At 35.0% G+C, this 16,663-nt stretch overlaps 1 long non-coding RNA gene across 3 annotated transcripts in view; it reads right to left on the bottom strand.

The window, feature by feature from the left end:
• The window catches only part of LOC115294637, a 365,947-nt gene that overhangs the window by 141,728 nt on the left and 207,556 nt on the right, over positions 1-16,663 (bottom strand). For all 3 annotated transcript variants that reach the window (XR_003910018.1, XR_003910019.1, XR_003910020.1), the window contains exon 4: positions 8,181-8,252. This is a non-coding gene — a long non-coding RNA (uncharacterized LOC115294637). The remainder of the gene's footprint in view (positions 1-8,180; positions 8,253-16,663) is intronic.

Here is a 16,663-nt window from a genome sequence, read left to right as displayed (position 1 = left end):
CAATTTTTCTTAAGCACTACTAACTGCTTGCTTTTCTTGAAGCTAGATCATTCTGAAAATTTCCTGTTAGACCTATGAGTGCAAACATATGGTATCTGTCCTTCTCTGCCTGACTTATTTCGCTTAGCATGACACCCTCAAGGTCCATCCACTTTCCTACAAATGGCCATATTTCATTCTTTCTCATTGCCATGTAGTATTCCATTGTGAATATATACCACATCTTCTTGATCCACTCATCGGGTGACGGACATTTAGGCTTTTTCCATGTTTTGGCTATTGTTGACATTGCTGATATGAACACTGGGGTACATGTGCTCCTATGCATCAGCATTTCTGTATCTCTTGGGTAAATCCCTAGCAGGGCTATTGCTGGGTCATAAGGGAGCATTCCTATACACCAAAAATGAAGCAGTCGAGAGAGAAATCAAGAAACTGATTCCATTCAGGATTGCATGAAAAACTATCAAATACCTAGGAGTAAACCTAACCAAGGATGTAAAAGACCTATATGATGAAAACTATAGAAAACTTATAAAAGAGATTGAAGAAGACACCAAGAAATGGAAAAACATTCCCTGTTCATGGATCGGAAGAATAAACATTGTGAAAATGTCATTACTACCCAAAGCAATCTACACATTCAATGCAATCCCCATCAAAATTGCCCAGCATTCTTCTCAAAGCTAGAACAAACTATCCTCAAATTTGTATGGAACCACAAAAGACCCTGAATAGCCAAAGTTATATTGAAGAAGAAAACCAAAACAGGAGGCATCACAATCCCAGACTTTAAACTCTACTACAATGCTGTCATCATCAGGACAGTATGGTATTGGCACAAAAACAGACACATAGAATAATGGAATAGAATAGAGAACCCAGAGCTGGGCCCACAAATGTATGGCCAAACTTCACACCCACAAAACAAATAACCCAGTGAAGAAATGGGCAGAAGACATGAACAGACACTTCTCCAAAGAGGACATCCAGATGGCCTACAGGCACATGAAACGATGCTCAACATCACTCATCATTAGGGAAACACAAATCAAAACCACACTGAGATACCACCTCACACCAGTCAGAGAGGCTAAAATGAACAAATCAAGAGACTATAGATGCTGGTGAGGGTGTGGAGAGAGGGGCACCCTCCTACACTGTTGGTGGGAATGTAAACTGGTACAGCCGCTCTGGAAAATAGTGTGGAGGTTCCTCAAAAAACTATCAATAAAGTAGTTTTCAAATTTTTAAAATCTCTTATAAAGGTTGTATTAGCCGAATAGTCCAGTATCTACTAATTTAACAACTGATTATTTTTATTGGTTAGTATATAGAAAAAACAACTATTAACCTAAGTCTATGGGGGGAAAGGTTCAGCAATTTTTAAATGTTTGAAGGGTTAACTTGAACTGCAGATAATAATTCAAATTTAGGAACATTTTAAAAATTCTACCATCATAATTTTATGATTGTTTATGTTAAAATTTTTTAAATAGGTGTTAGATGTTCACATTTTTCTTTTCATTACTTTTTTCATTTAAATTATTTATCATCCATGGAACTTCTGGGTGGCTCAGTCAGTTAAGTGTTCGACTTCGGCTCAGGTCATGGTCTCACGGTTTGTGAGCTCAAGCCCCGCATCAGCCTCTGCAGCTCAGAGCCTGAAGCCTGCTTAGAATTCTGTGTCTCCTTCTCTGTCTGCCCCTCCCCTGTTCATGCTCTCTCTCTCACTCTCTCTTTCTCTGTCTCAAAAATAAATAAACATCATATAATTTTTAAATTATTTATCATCCTCATTGAAGGTTCCTCTCTTCCTTTTTTGGCAAAATTTAAATACAAATCAAAAGAATGATTTATATTATATATTCATCTTCCAAAAAGAATAGTTTTTAAATGTTTAAAGGATAGTTATTAAATTTTCTAGAAATAAAAATGTTTATTTTCTTTAATCATATTCCTATTATATCATCAGATCATGAAACTGTTTATTTTAAAATATAAACACTCTGTTCTTTCTAAATTTTATGATCCACCATAAAATGGCTAATAGTTTCCAGGAAAAAAAGAAAGTAACAAAGCAAGGGAGGAGTTGCTTTAATAATTATGTTTGAGATTATAAAAATAAAGCACAATAAATATACCATACTAATGAATGCAAGATGTTAATAATGAGGGAACTAAGAAGGAGTGTATAGTGTAAGGGTTTATGTGCACTCTGTACTTATGATTCAATTTTTCTGTAAACCTCAGCTCAAAAAATAGCCTTTTAATTTTTTTAATGTACTAATAGATATTTCTGACATATCTATTACAAAAACAAAAAAATTTGTAGCAAGGAAATAATAAATAGTTGACAGCTTCAAACACTGACAAGATTTTTGGAGAAAAATAAAACTTTTGTACCCTAAACAGATTTTTTTCCAAACTCAAAAAAATGCCATCTTATAGAAATCTATTTCAGAAATGTTCTTTTGACTTCCAATTAAAAGTCTTTTAAATATACTCCTACTGCTGCCTCATACATATGAGCAGTGCATAGTAAAGAACTTAATCAGAGAGTTATATTTATTTTTATATACTTGAAATTTTACTTTAATGCTGCATGTCAATTTCACAACACTGCATATCAATCACTACGTGAAATTACAATAATTTCTGTACTATATAAACTGTATGCTTATTTTAAAAATGGAAGCCCTATAAAGCATTCTATCAGAGTATCAAAGCCATTTTGAAACCTTATGAAAAAGAACCAAGAAAGATAAAAATCGTCCTTACATCTGAATATGGATACAAAATTCCCAAATAAAACATTAGCACACATGTAGTTTATCCTAGACATGAACATGTTGTTTCAACATTAGGGAATCTTATGCAACATAACACATTATCAGATCAAAAGCAGAAAAACATTATAATATGATAATGATAAAAAACAGATGATGAAATTTAAAACAACAAAGGACCCTTGCTACCACTACCACTATGGAGAATAGTTATGATTGTTCCAGCCAATGCACTAAAATAAGAAAAATAAAACATGTCAATACTTAAAAGGCATAATTTAAGCCATTATTATTCACTAACAAAAAAATGCTAACAGAATGTTCAAAAAGTAAAGTTAAAAGTTAAAATTTATAAATGGTTTACATGCATGTGTGCATACACACAGACTTTTGTATAATAGCAAAGCCAGCTGCAATTGGAACTTTGTAAAATTCTATTCCCAATAACAAAATAATTAATGTAAAAAAATAACAAATTGATGAAACCTACCATATTATTCTACGGGAAGATTCAATCTCATGAAACTGGCACCAGTTACCCTATGCCCTTGTATAATGTCCTCCCGTTCATTGTGGACTGGACCTCATCATTCATCCTAATGATCAGAATATGCCAAACATGATGGGCTGCCACTTCTGAGATTAAATACAAAACACTTTTTTCTATTTTGCTCATTCTCGCTCTCAACATGGCTGGTTCTGAGGGAACTCAGCAGTCATGTTGTAAACTGACTTACAGAGAAGCCCGTGTGGCAAGAAACCGAGGGTAGACTTTGGCCAACAGCAAAGAGAAATTAAGGTCCTCGGTCCAACAGTCCATGAGGAACCGACTCCTGACACCAGCCTGGAAGCTGATTTGACCCCAGGGTGGCCTTCAGGTGACTGCAGCCGCAGCTGACATCTTGAATGCAGTTTTATAAAGCACCTTGAGGCAGAGACATCCAGAAAAGCCATGCCAACACGCCTGACCCACAGCAACGCTGAGAAAATATTTCTCTTAATTTAATACAGTTAGCATAGTTGTTTTAAGTTGCTAAATTTTGATGTAATTTATTATATAGCAACAGATAACTAATACAGATTTCAATATGAATATAGTAATACTGTTGATGGAATTTAAAAAACTAATATGAATATCCCTAGGAAATGTTAAAGAATTATCACAATAACTCTGAGAAGAGAGGCAGTGGGGAGAGATTGTTTTTCTACCATGTATCCTAAAAGTACAGCCTTAAAAACAGGATATCTCTTGCTTTAGGAATAGACAAGAATGAAAGTAAAGTCAGAAACCAAAGGCTAAGTACATGGGGATAAATGAAGCATTTGAAATCCAGAAAAAATGACAGATAATTCAAAGAATATCTGCAGGACAAATGAGTTTCCTCTTAGAAAAAAAGATGACTAAAAAATCCAGTATCATTTTATATACCAAAAAGTAATTCAAGATAGACTGAAGTGCTAAAAGATATTAAAAAAAACCCATATATTTCTTTAGATGGTGAAGAAGTTTTTTGAATATGACTGAAAGCTAAAAGACATAAAGGAAAAATTGACATATTTAAGGACATAAATTTAAACCTCCTATGAGATTAAAGGTACTATTAGCAGACTTAAAACAGGTGGGCCAAACTAAGAGGAAATATTTGGAAAAGACTAGATAAACTACAAATATATTGCACAAAAGAATAATAAAAAGAACTCCAGAGAATATTGTTAAAAGCAGTTCAAATACAGATCTTCCTCAACTTACAGTAGGGTTACCTCCAGATAAAGCCATCCTAAATTGAAAATATCCTAAATTGAAAATGCATGTAATTCACCTATTCTACCTAACATCATAGCTTAGTCTTATCTACTTTAAATGTGCTCAGAACACATCTTAACCTATAGTTGGGCAAAATCATCTAACACAATGCCTATTTTATAATAAAGTATTGCATATCTTATGTAATTTATTGACTACTATACTAATAGTGAAAAATGGAATGGTTGTATGGGTACAGAATGGATGTAAGTGTAGGGGGTCATTCCCCTCCTGCTCAAATGGCTGACTGGGAGCAAGAGCTGGCTGCCACCACCCAGCACTGTGGGACAGTAACACAGCATTACACTGTTCATCACCAGCCTAGGAAAGGATCAAATTTCAAAAAGTAAAGACAATTTCTACTGAATGTGTACTGATTTTGCACCATCATAAAGTTGAAAAATAGTAAGTCAAAACATCATAAGTTCAGGGACCATCTGTACATATCATACACACACACATATTACATATATATATATAATATATGTGTGTACATATGTACATATACATAGATTGTACGTTTGTGTATACAGCTGACCCTTGTTATTCACAATCCCCTATTTGAGAAATCTGTTGCTCCCTGAAGTTTATTTGTAACCTCAATATCAAACTTCAGTAGGCTTTCACAGTCATTAGCAGACCTGCACACAGCTGTGAAAAAATTTGAGTCTCCCTGTATGCGCGTTCCCAGCTCAGGTCAAACAAGGCGGTGTTCTGCTTTCCTTGTGCACTCTCAGACAACAATGACTAGAGGATGGAGATAGTAGTGGGCAAAGAGGTGGAATCCAAAAAGCTCTGGCTCTGGGACCAGTTGACCAGGATTTGAATCCCAGCTCTGGTACCTGTTAGCGGGGCAACCTTTGGCAAGTCATGTTAACACTTTTGAACCTCATTTTTACTTTCATAAAAATAAAGAAGAATCTACTAAAATGAGTTGTTACTTTGAATCTAAGATTAAGATTATAATCTATGTGAGATCATAGAAGTGTGTGTGTGTGTGTGTGTGTGTGTGTTTCCACTAAAATCAATTGCTCAATATTTGCTAATTCACTGTATGCAGTGACTTTATAAAACATAACTACCAGGAATAACAAGAATCAACTGTGCATGCATGCATGTATATACAGTAAACATGTAAAAATATTCAACCTCACCAGTAATAGCAGAACTGCTTGCTAAAACTACATAGACTCTTACTATCAGATTAACAAAAAATAAGGTCAATAACTTAAAGTTTTGATGAGGATCGGAAAGAAGTAGTACTATTACTAATTATTGTGGGGAGTGATACAAACTAATACAAATTCTCAGAGATAATTGGACAATTATATGGCAATTAGGAAAATCAATCAATTATTTCAAAATCTAACTCATAGACATAAGGGTTACTTTAGACTATAAATAAAAATTAAGATCATCCACATGCTGCCTCTCACTAGAAAAATGTTTTAAAATACTCACTCTCTGTAGTGCCTGGGTGGCTCAGTCAGTTAAACGAAAGACTCAGATCATGATCTCAGGGTTGATTTCGGCTCAGGTCATGTTCTCAGAGTTCATGAGATCTACCCCCACTGTTAGCTTGGAGCCTGCTTGGCATTCCCTCTCCCCTTCTCTCTGCCCCCACTCATTTGCATGTGCATATACAAGCACATGAGCTCTCTCTTTCTCAAAATAAATAAATTAGTTTAAAAAAGAATACCAAAATAAAATTCTTTGTCCCATCCACATTCAAAAATAGTATGAAAAAGTATGGAAAAATACAAATATACGGATGTACTGATGTCCATTTTATTTTAAGTGGAATTTTTAAAAGTTTTATATAAACTATATATCAGCACACACATATGTACTGTGCACTTCTTTCATATACATGTGCATACCCATACATTTAATATATAAATATAAAGATATATTTATATAAATATATAGAGAAAGACCTGGAAGGATGCCCTCCAAATTGTTTCTAGTAGTTACTGACGGGAGAACAGTGGAATCTTACCACATGAGGGTAGGGGAGAATGTCAAGGGTTTATTGCTGCTTATGGGGCTCTTTTTCGATTAATACTATTATTCTTGGATACTTTCATTTCTTGAAAAAAAGCATGCAACCTTGTACTATTTGTAAAATTTAAATTTTATTTGTTAGCACTCAAAAAATTCACCCAATTAAACATGTCACAATTTTTAGTTTTACTTATAATTCTTAGCCTAGAATTAAAAAAATACTCTATCAATATCCCCATTGCTTACTTTGTATAAAATTGTCTGGCTACATTTCAATGAAAGTGATTTGGTTTCCTTTTCTCTATAGAGAAAACACTGTAAGGACAATACAAAACCAACTATGCACTAACCTGTCCAAAATTTTCTAAACAGACATAATATAATTAATTCTCTCATAAATACTAGAGAATTTTCTTTCACTTGTTCAGAAATTTTTAGGCATTTGGCAACTCTGTTCAAATTTAAGCAAAGCTTACAAAACTGAAATGGTTTACTCAGAGGGTATAAATTATATGATTGGAAACAGCATTGGCTTTATTTTTCCCTATAAAACATCATATCATACATGGTAACAGAAAATATGTTATTTCCCAACCCCCAAAGTAACTATTATGTGTGTCTACAAGATCATTTAATTTATTTTTAATGATTTGAATCTTTTCTGAGGGTCAAAGTCATCTTTTTTTCAACTTGCTTTTATAAATTAATGTTTAGAAGGAAACAGTAAAAGTCAAGTTGCTTGGGAGTACATTAAATTATATGCTAGTTAATAGTGTTAGAGAGATGGTTTAAAAATAAATTGGCCATAATACCTTTAATAAAGGCACTAAATGCACTTTTTTATTCTATGTTAAAAGCAGATGCCTATTTGGCACTGTTTGGAATCCCATTTGCGATGTATATTTTGATTAATATTATGCTGGGTAATCTGCTCTATGTGGTTTAGGTTCAGTAACCTCACTGTAAAATAATGAGCCTTCAAGAATAAAAAATATGCTCACTATAAAGTTGCATATTCTGAGAAGCAGTGAACATATTCAAATGAAATGAAAAAATGAGGTTTTCACCCAGTAAATTTGCTCGAAGTGAAACTTACATTTCTCAATTTGTATTTAGCTGTCAGTCTGTGCACTAAAAACTGGACAAGCTATCAACCTTTTGCATATGTTTTCTATAAATACCTTTTCTTCTGTGATTCGACTGCCATAGGACTCTGCAGGAGCAGTGGTCTTAAGGGAGCTTCCAGCAAGTGGGATGTAGCCAATGGCAGCGAGTTCCCACACTAAGTGGCATCTTCAGAAAAGGACCAGCACTCATATTTTATGCAATATGTAACATGATTTACCCAGGGCTGTCAGAAGAGATGAATTTCAGCCAATGCAAGGTAATGAATAGTAATATATACTGCATATATTTGACTTATAACCCTTGGCATTTTGAAACAAAATTCTTTTGAAGAATTCATTTTATACGTCATAAACTTTTCTATTGTTTTTCCTGTTTGGGCTGTCTTTGTCATCAGATTTATTAGGAAAGTATTATTCAAAATTGTAAATGAAGCAATATTTTTTGAGAATTCTCACCTAAGCCTTTCTTTCCAGGCAACACTTGAAATAGGAAAGTGTATAAAATGGTGGGTTTCATTAAGTCAGAACCTATAGAAGAGAAAAAAAACAAAAACAAAACAATGAGTTGTTGTTCGTCCATGATAATGAGAAATTGGTTATTAAAGTTTAATGCTCTTTTCTCTCATGAAACAGTATCTTTAAAAAATTTTTTTTAACATTCATTTATTTTTGAGGGAGACAGACAGAGACAGAGCATGGGGGAGCAGGGGTTGGGAGAGGCTGAGAGAGAGGGAGACACAGAATACAAAGCAGGCTCCAGGCTCTGAGCTGTCAGCACAGAGCCCGATGCAGGGCTCCAACTCATGAACCATGAGATCACAACCTGAGCCAAAGTTGGATGCTTAACCAACTGAGCCAATCTGGCACCCCAAAAGAGTATTGTTTAGAAAAATAGAAAAAATTTTTTGCTACATTTAATTTTGCATATCTGGAAAGAAATGAACAGGCTCAGCCAACATACAGATACATTTTTTTGTTGTTGTTCAGGCATAACACTTTCCATTAAATATAAATATAGCTACTTCCCAGGTTATCTGCCTTTGATCCAATAGACACTATGTTTAAGAGGCATCATTAAAGAACCTAAGAAACTTTGCTGTTGTCCCTTGGAGGATTGTTATAAGATAATTTGGGTAGTCCCATATAGATTTACATTTTAGTTTACATTTCCTTCTTTGTTTTTCTCCCAACACATAAACATACAAATATTTTCTAGAGATTCTCACATAATATGTTAATGACAAGTATCTAATTAATGTTTAGCATCATATTATAATCACACATAAGACATATAATTTTCAAATCTGCCATCCACATTTTTGTGTGTAAGATTAAATATTTTTAAAATAACATCCACAGAGAGATTTCAACATGTGATTATGTTCACAAACACAAAATAAGTGAAGGAATGCCCCCTACACACACATATATACGATACAGTATTTTGCTAAATACACATACACTTTCCATGCAATATGGACACTACCCCTGAAACCATGCCTGCTTTCTCCCCAGTGATTCTATTCTGAAGTTTCTCCTGGCGTATCCTTCAGAGTTTACAAACAAAACTTGAAGCTGGGCCCTGTAACAAGGCCCCAGAGACTCTGCATTTGCAGGAGCTCCTTACATCTCAATAATAGAAAACAGGACTTGGGAATAGATATATCTTCTCAATCCTATGAGGAGTGTGAGGCTACTATTTGAATTATTCATTGAACAGGGAATAGGAAGATTATGTGACCACAGCCCACCTTTGCAACTGAACATTTTAACATCATTATAAAAAAACATGTATTACACATCTGTTATGGTGCTGAGCCAAGCACCAAATACATGGAATTTATGAGAATTACCCTCCATAAATATCCAGTTACGAAATAACTGAATATCTATAAGACAGATAATGAACATCTACTTATGTAAATTATATAAGTATCTCCATAAATATGCTAACCAAAGGTGAAAACGTATACACTATATCCAATTAAACAAGGGCTTTGGTTACCAGAAAATAACAGAATAAAGATTTTAATGGAGGGGTGAGAGCAAATAATAAACTTCTGTATTCTGCAATCTTAATCAGTTTATAAACCTGTACGTTTTATATTTGATGAATATAAAATTATTTCTAATTCCACCATTGTTACCATGAAATGTTTTGACATAGGTTACCAAGCTGACTTTGTAAGCTTCCCTGACTGAAGGTAAATTCAAAAGGAAAATGATGAAGATTGCCCCTGTGTTGACACTCACGTTGGCTAATGATTTCATTCTTCCTACTTCGCAAAGTCATGAAATGTTCTTCTTAGAAGGACAATACAAGCTCCACAGCAAATATATTCAAAGATAATTTTAATAGTTTAATAAGGCATTTATTTAAATCCTGGTAATTAAGCCAGAATGTTTGTTTTTATTCACTTACTTTATGTGGGTCACTACTCTGCCCCAGAGAAACTGAGATGATCAAGGCACAGCGTCACCTTTCAATGGGCTTCTAATCTACTGATCAGAGAACAGCAATCAGCCAAATAAGTGGATAATTATAATAAAATACTCTGCATGCTGTGTTGAGAGAATTCAGAGAACCATCCAGCCCAGACTAGATTTCCAGATAGTATCTTGCAGGACAATCACGAGCTACAGAGATAGAAAAAAAGTGGGGACGATAAGGGGATGGTGAGGGTGGGGAGATAAGAGGAGCATGAGACAGTGAGAACCTTGTGAAAACTCTAAGCACAAGGGAACTGGGTCTCGTCACAGAATTGCATGTAGGGGAGGTTAAAGGAATGGGAAAATACGGTTGACAAGAAATCTGTCATGACAAGACTTGTATCTAAAGCAAAGGTTTAAACTTGATCCCAATAATAAGAGACATTACTAAAGACTTTTAGGTGGGAGAGGTGATCATATGGCTACTTTAAAGAGAGAATTTTGCTAGCAGTGTCGGAGAACAAACTGGAAAGGACAAAGGATCAGCCAGGAAAACTGAGATGGCAGGATGGGTTTGCGGCAGGAAAAGCCTGAGATTTTCATTGTCCTTGTGGATCTCATTCTTTTTAAGAGTTAGTTCTACAGTGTGTCAGTCATGTTTTGCATAGTAATCTACACAGCATGTAAATACCCAACATAAACATTAGCATTTGTCATTTTGACTAGCACAATTGGCAGAGCCTAGGAAAGAGTAAGCCTTTAAAACCAAGAAGACTACAACGTTTCTCACTCCAAATAAAAATATTAACAAAATGTTACAGCCAAAGAAAATGAATATGAATGCATTATCACCCAAAATTCTCCATTTATTTAGATGAATCAATGATCTAAACTCCTGAATATTTCCCTAATCTCTCCCCAGTGGACAGACAGGCAAATTTGCAAGAATGGTAGCAGTCAACTTTAGACATACAATATTACCTGAGTTACATCAGTTATTCTTTGTTTACTAATAATTAGAAATACCAAAATGATTAGAAGTAATCACCTACACATACTGAATAATGAGTTAGTGTGTAGGAGCCACCTTCAGTGGGAGCACTTGAATTCTGGCAAAATAATAAAAAAAAGAAAAAGATCCAAAATGGTATTTGGAATGTTCCCAGGGTCAAATTGTAGGTGAACATTAGTATCCAATTACCTTCCATGACTGCTCTCTTCAGTCTAGAAGCCTAACTGAAGATGACTGTACCAGACAATGTTTTAAAAAGGCACTAGTAAGGAACTCAGAGGGGACGTTATCTTTGGCTGATCTGTATAGTATCCTCGTTAGAGTATTTGTACTTTGTGTAATAAAACTTCTCTTGCTTATATGAGCGGTTCCTGGGAGTATAATCTTTATTTTCAGAAAACCCATAAAACAGGGGAAGAAACAAACACTCAGGATACGAATGGTTAAACCAAAAGACTAAAACCTCATGTTTTAGTAGAAAACAGCTGAAAAAGAAAACCAAACTCTCACTAAAGGAAATATGAAAGAAGACAAAGAAAATCAATCTAGAAAAAATACTGAATTTATGGGTAAATATAAAATAATGTTTATGGCATAGGTAATAATAATGTCTATGTTAAGAGGTTAAAATGGGAAAAAATATCAATTTAGTACAAAAATACTAGGTGATAGAACTGCGTAAGAAAGAGAGGGAGGGTGACTGAAGCTAAAGCCTTCTGAACGCTCATTTAATAGCCAGACTGATCTACGGCCATACCACCCTGAATGCGCCCGATTTTGTCTGATCTCGGAAGCTAAGCAGAGTCAGGCCTGGTTAGTACTTGGATGGGAGAGCTAGACTGAATACAAACAAAATCCCAGTATATGCTACATACAAGAAATACATTTAACCAGGGCACTGAAAAGTAGAAACTAAAGGATGGGGATGGGGAAAATAATATTCCAGGAAAAACTGGCATGACCATTTAATTGATGATAACATAAACTTTAGGGCAAATAGTAATCTCTAATTAGTAGAAATAAAGAGAAACTATATATATATAATATGCTATAATTTACCAGCAAGATATAAATCCAAATCGGTGGGCACCTAAAAACAGCTCAAAAAATATGTAATGCAAAAATGAATGAATATAAGAATGACTTAAGTCCTTAATAAGAATGAGAGACTTTAATACAACTCTTTATATATGCCTTAGGTTAATCAGCATGCAATCTGAGGAATTTGCAAAAGAGTGGCATAATAAACCCAAGGAAAAGAGAAATAAGGAATTAATAAAGATATTATCACAAAGACAAGAGAATGGTAAATTTATACCACATTCATATGATGGAATATAGTGACATATGTGATAAACGCCTAAGAGAAAAAGGAATGACTATTAATACGCACAAATTTCAGCCTCATACTAATCACAACAGGAAAGGAACACATGACCAGGGAGGAGAACACACCAAGTTTCAAAGGCAGTGGTACATACGTATGTGCTTTACATATACTAATTGGAAAATATTACATACCATATATGAAAAGTTAAGCTAGAGTGTCTCCTTCTCTGACTACCCATGCTGTAAAAAAAGTACATTATTATCTATAACAATATTATGCCCTTATATTCTAACTTTGTATCCATTAATTTTATCATGTCCCATTTCCTCAGCTAGAGTATAAGCCTGCTTTACTCTACATTGCCTTGTTCAGTTATTAGACTCTTGGGTATGAAGGTCCTCAATGAATAAGTGTATTTGGTTTACTTGTCAGATGGTGATATGTGATAATATTAAGGATACAGTTGTCTCAGCTAAATCTCTATAGCATTTAACTCAACTTTACATTCTGAAATTCTTAAGTTGTTAATTAACTGTGCTTAGCATTTCTGTTTTGCATATTACTCACTATCTTCTTGCCTAGGTTTTAACTTTAATATGCCTTTTCATATAAACAACTCCCATCTCCAAAATGATTGTGTCCTGCATAAAACCACATAAGCCCTAAGTAATTAATTCACTGTGGGGCTAAGTACAACATCAAGTTACTCTATTCTCTTCAAAGAGCCATGGATAAAAGAGCCCTTCCGTTTTGCAATTTGATGAGCTATAACAGAACTTTTAGCTGAGGAAGGAAGGAAGGAAGGAAGGAAGGAAGGAAGGAAGGAAGGAAGGAAGGAAGGAAGGAAGGAAGCTTTACTAAAATAAATGTATAACACCTACCACAGTTTCCACATACAATGGCGTTTAAATCATTATTTAGTGCAAATATTATCCTTCCCCTATTTTCTCTTTTAAATGTTTGCAAAATGCTTTTTAACGATAGAAACATTTTTAATAAAAGTGATATGAATTTTATCTACTGTTAAGTCCAAAAAAAGGGACGTTTATGAATATTTTTTCAAAATTTTCCATGTAATAAATAATTATTTCCTCTGATATTCTTATAGAATTCAAGTCTCTAAGTGATCAGTGAAAGATTATGATATAACTTGACTGACCAAACTATTAATACAGTTTTCCCAAAGGACTTTGAGAAACATCATCTCTGGATGTTTAATTTATTGTCCTATCTATAATTTGGGGAATGTTCTACTTCTTGTCTCAAACATTATAGATTATCCTGTTTAAAATAATTTCTGAATATGAGAACTTAGTAAATTTATGAAAGTGCCCCTGTGATATAGGGCCCCTGTGATATCCTAAGTAACTCTTTCGATGAAACTTCAAGTTCTATTTCTTTATGAATACAAAGAGAGTTTTCACAATAATTTGGCTTTTAATAGATAAACCATATTGTACTTCCCAAATAGAATTATGTTGAATGTAGTCATGCTAGATTTCTTTGCTAAATTTATTTTGTCTTCTAAACACTGAAATGAGGAATCATTGGCTTTTATTATTTTTTGCCTTTATCAATAATATTTTAATGTGTTTGAGGCATAATAATAACTATTAAAAATTGTATATACATAATTGTGCCTTCTAGCACTTGGCACATCATAGGCGATTAAGCAGTAGGCTTGTTCACCTTTTTATTTGATTTCATTCAAATGGCCATGCAAATGGTTTTCTCATTAAAGTTATACCCTTTCTCCTTTCCAAGATCTCAGTGATTGGTGCACCTTACACTTATTATCTGTGCTTCAGGTTTGTTTGTTTGTTTGTTTGTTTGTTTGTTTGTTTTTGAGAGAGAGAGAGAGAGCAAGCAGGGGGAGGGTCAGAGAGGAAGAGAGAATCCCAAGCATGCTCCTCACTGACAGCATGGAGCCTGATGTGAGGCTTAAACTCATGAACCATGAGATCATGGCTTGAGCTGAAATCAAGAGTCAGACTTAACCAAATGAGCCACACAGGTGCCCCATCTGTGTTTTAACTAGGATAAATCTGATATAAATGAGAATCAATAGACTATCTATTTCACAACATGGCTTTTAACTGCAAATCTTGAATTTTAAAAATCTTATTTCTATGACATTAAGCAGAAGGGTAACTCTACAGGCTCATAATCGAGCTGTGTTAAGCATAGTATCATTTTGGTCACTACCAAAATTCTTCTGGGCAGTTTTCATTACCAAAGTGCATATGTTAAGATGAAACACACACATGTGGACAACTAGCAGTATATATGTATATGTATGCAGGTTGAAAGAAGTGCTCAGTGCTACAGTTTCATGGATGCTTCCTAATATACAGAGATACCTATTGTCCCTGAGTAACTTTTGACTCCATGTGGTGGTTTCACTCTCATCAGTGACCAGTTTTAATATTTGAAGCTAATGAGAAGAAGGGTTCAGATATAAAATGGACTGATTATTTCCATGACAGTTGAGATCAAAGACTATAGTTTTCAACCATGGCCAGTCATTTCACAAATGCATGCCATTTTAAAGCAAAATAGATACAAGATACAGGGTCTCAATTTAAATGTTCCTTCCTCAAGGAAAACACTTCCTCCTCTCCACCCTAGGATGAGACTTCTATGCTGAATATCCACAGCTTCCTATTATTCACCTTTCATAGGGCCCATAACACATGATAGCAATTACAAGTTTAATCATTAACTTAGATTGGATTCTTGATAAGCAGTCTGAGATGGGATTCATGAGACAAATAACTTATTGAGAGTAAGCTCTCAGATGAAACCTGTATGGGAATGAGGGAGCAGGACAAGGAAGAGGAGCAAGTTCAGCAAAGTTTGAAATTTAGCTTCAGCCTAATCCCACAAGGAAAATTTGGAAGAAAATGAATTGTCCCACAGAATATATGCAACCTTGAAGAAATGTTATTACACTTTCAGACACAGTGTCAGTTAGTCATTACCTACAGCCTGCATGAAGACAGTGGAAATGCAAAGGCTTAATTCCTAGGCATCTCCAAGCAAGATGGTTCCAGAATCCTAACAGCAAAACTCTGAAAAGGGTTACAGATATGAGACATTACAGCAAAATTCCACCGTGGCAATTGGGAGGAAGCACACCAAGTGAACAAAATGGTTGCCAGGTGCTCTAGGCAGGGCACCAATGTGGTAATTGCCTTTCTTATCTAAAGATATAAGTTCACTAGTGACAGAGGAAGTTTCTGTCCTGTTGAAGGAATGAATGATACCATGCACATCCTAGAGACTTCAGAAATGTTTGTAGGAAGAAGGGATAAATAAATGAAACAATGGAATTAGTTGGCAGTTAGCAAGGCATGTGTATACCTACTTTATTTATTTATTTGTTAACACTTAATATTTTTTAACTTTTTAAATAATAGTTTACTGTCAAATTGGGTTCCATATAACACCCAGTGCTTCTCCCCACAATTGTCCCCCTCCATGACCATGACCCCCTTCCCCCCTCTCCCTCCTCCTTCAGCGCTCAGTTCGTCGTCAGTATTCAATAGTCTCTCATGGTTTGTGTCCCTCTCTCTCCCCAACTCTCTTTCCCCCTTCCCCTCTCTATGGCCCTCGGTTAGGTTTCTCCTGTTAGACCTATGAGTGCAAACATACGGTATCTGTCCTCCGCCTGACTTATTTCACTCAGCATGACACCCTCGAGCTCCATCCACTTTGCTACAAATGGCCATATGTCATTCCCTCTCATTGCCATGTAGTATTCCATTGTGTATATATACCACATCTTCATGATCCACTCATCATGTGATGAACATTTAGGCTTTTTCCATGTTTTGGCTATTGTTGACATTGCTGCTATGAACATTGGGGTACATGTGCTCCTATGCCTCAGCATTTCAGTATCTCTTGGGTAAATCCCTAGCAGGACTATTGCTGGGTCATAGGGGAGTTCTATGGATAGTTTTTTGAGGAACCTCCACACTGTTTTCCAGAGCGGCTGCACCAGTTTACATTCCCACCAACAGTGTAGGAGGGTGCCCATCTCTCCACACCCTCGCCAGCATCCATAATCATCCATTTCCTACATAAAAGGTAGCTACTTTTTTGCATGGACCTCAAGCATATTGTAGTACAGAGGTGGAATTTAAGGAAAGGTATTAAGCAGGC

Source organism: Suricata suricatta, chromosome 6 (assembly GCF_006229205.1).
Source record: "Suricata suricatta isolate VVHF042 chromosome 6, meerkat_22Aug2017_6uvM2_HiC, whole genome shotgun sequence".
Lineage (NCBI taxonomy): Eukaryota > Metazoa > Chordata > Mammalia > Carnivora > Herpestidae > Suricata > Suricata suricatta.
This window is presented reverse-complemented; position numbering and strand designations above follow the sequence as displayed.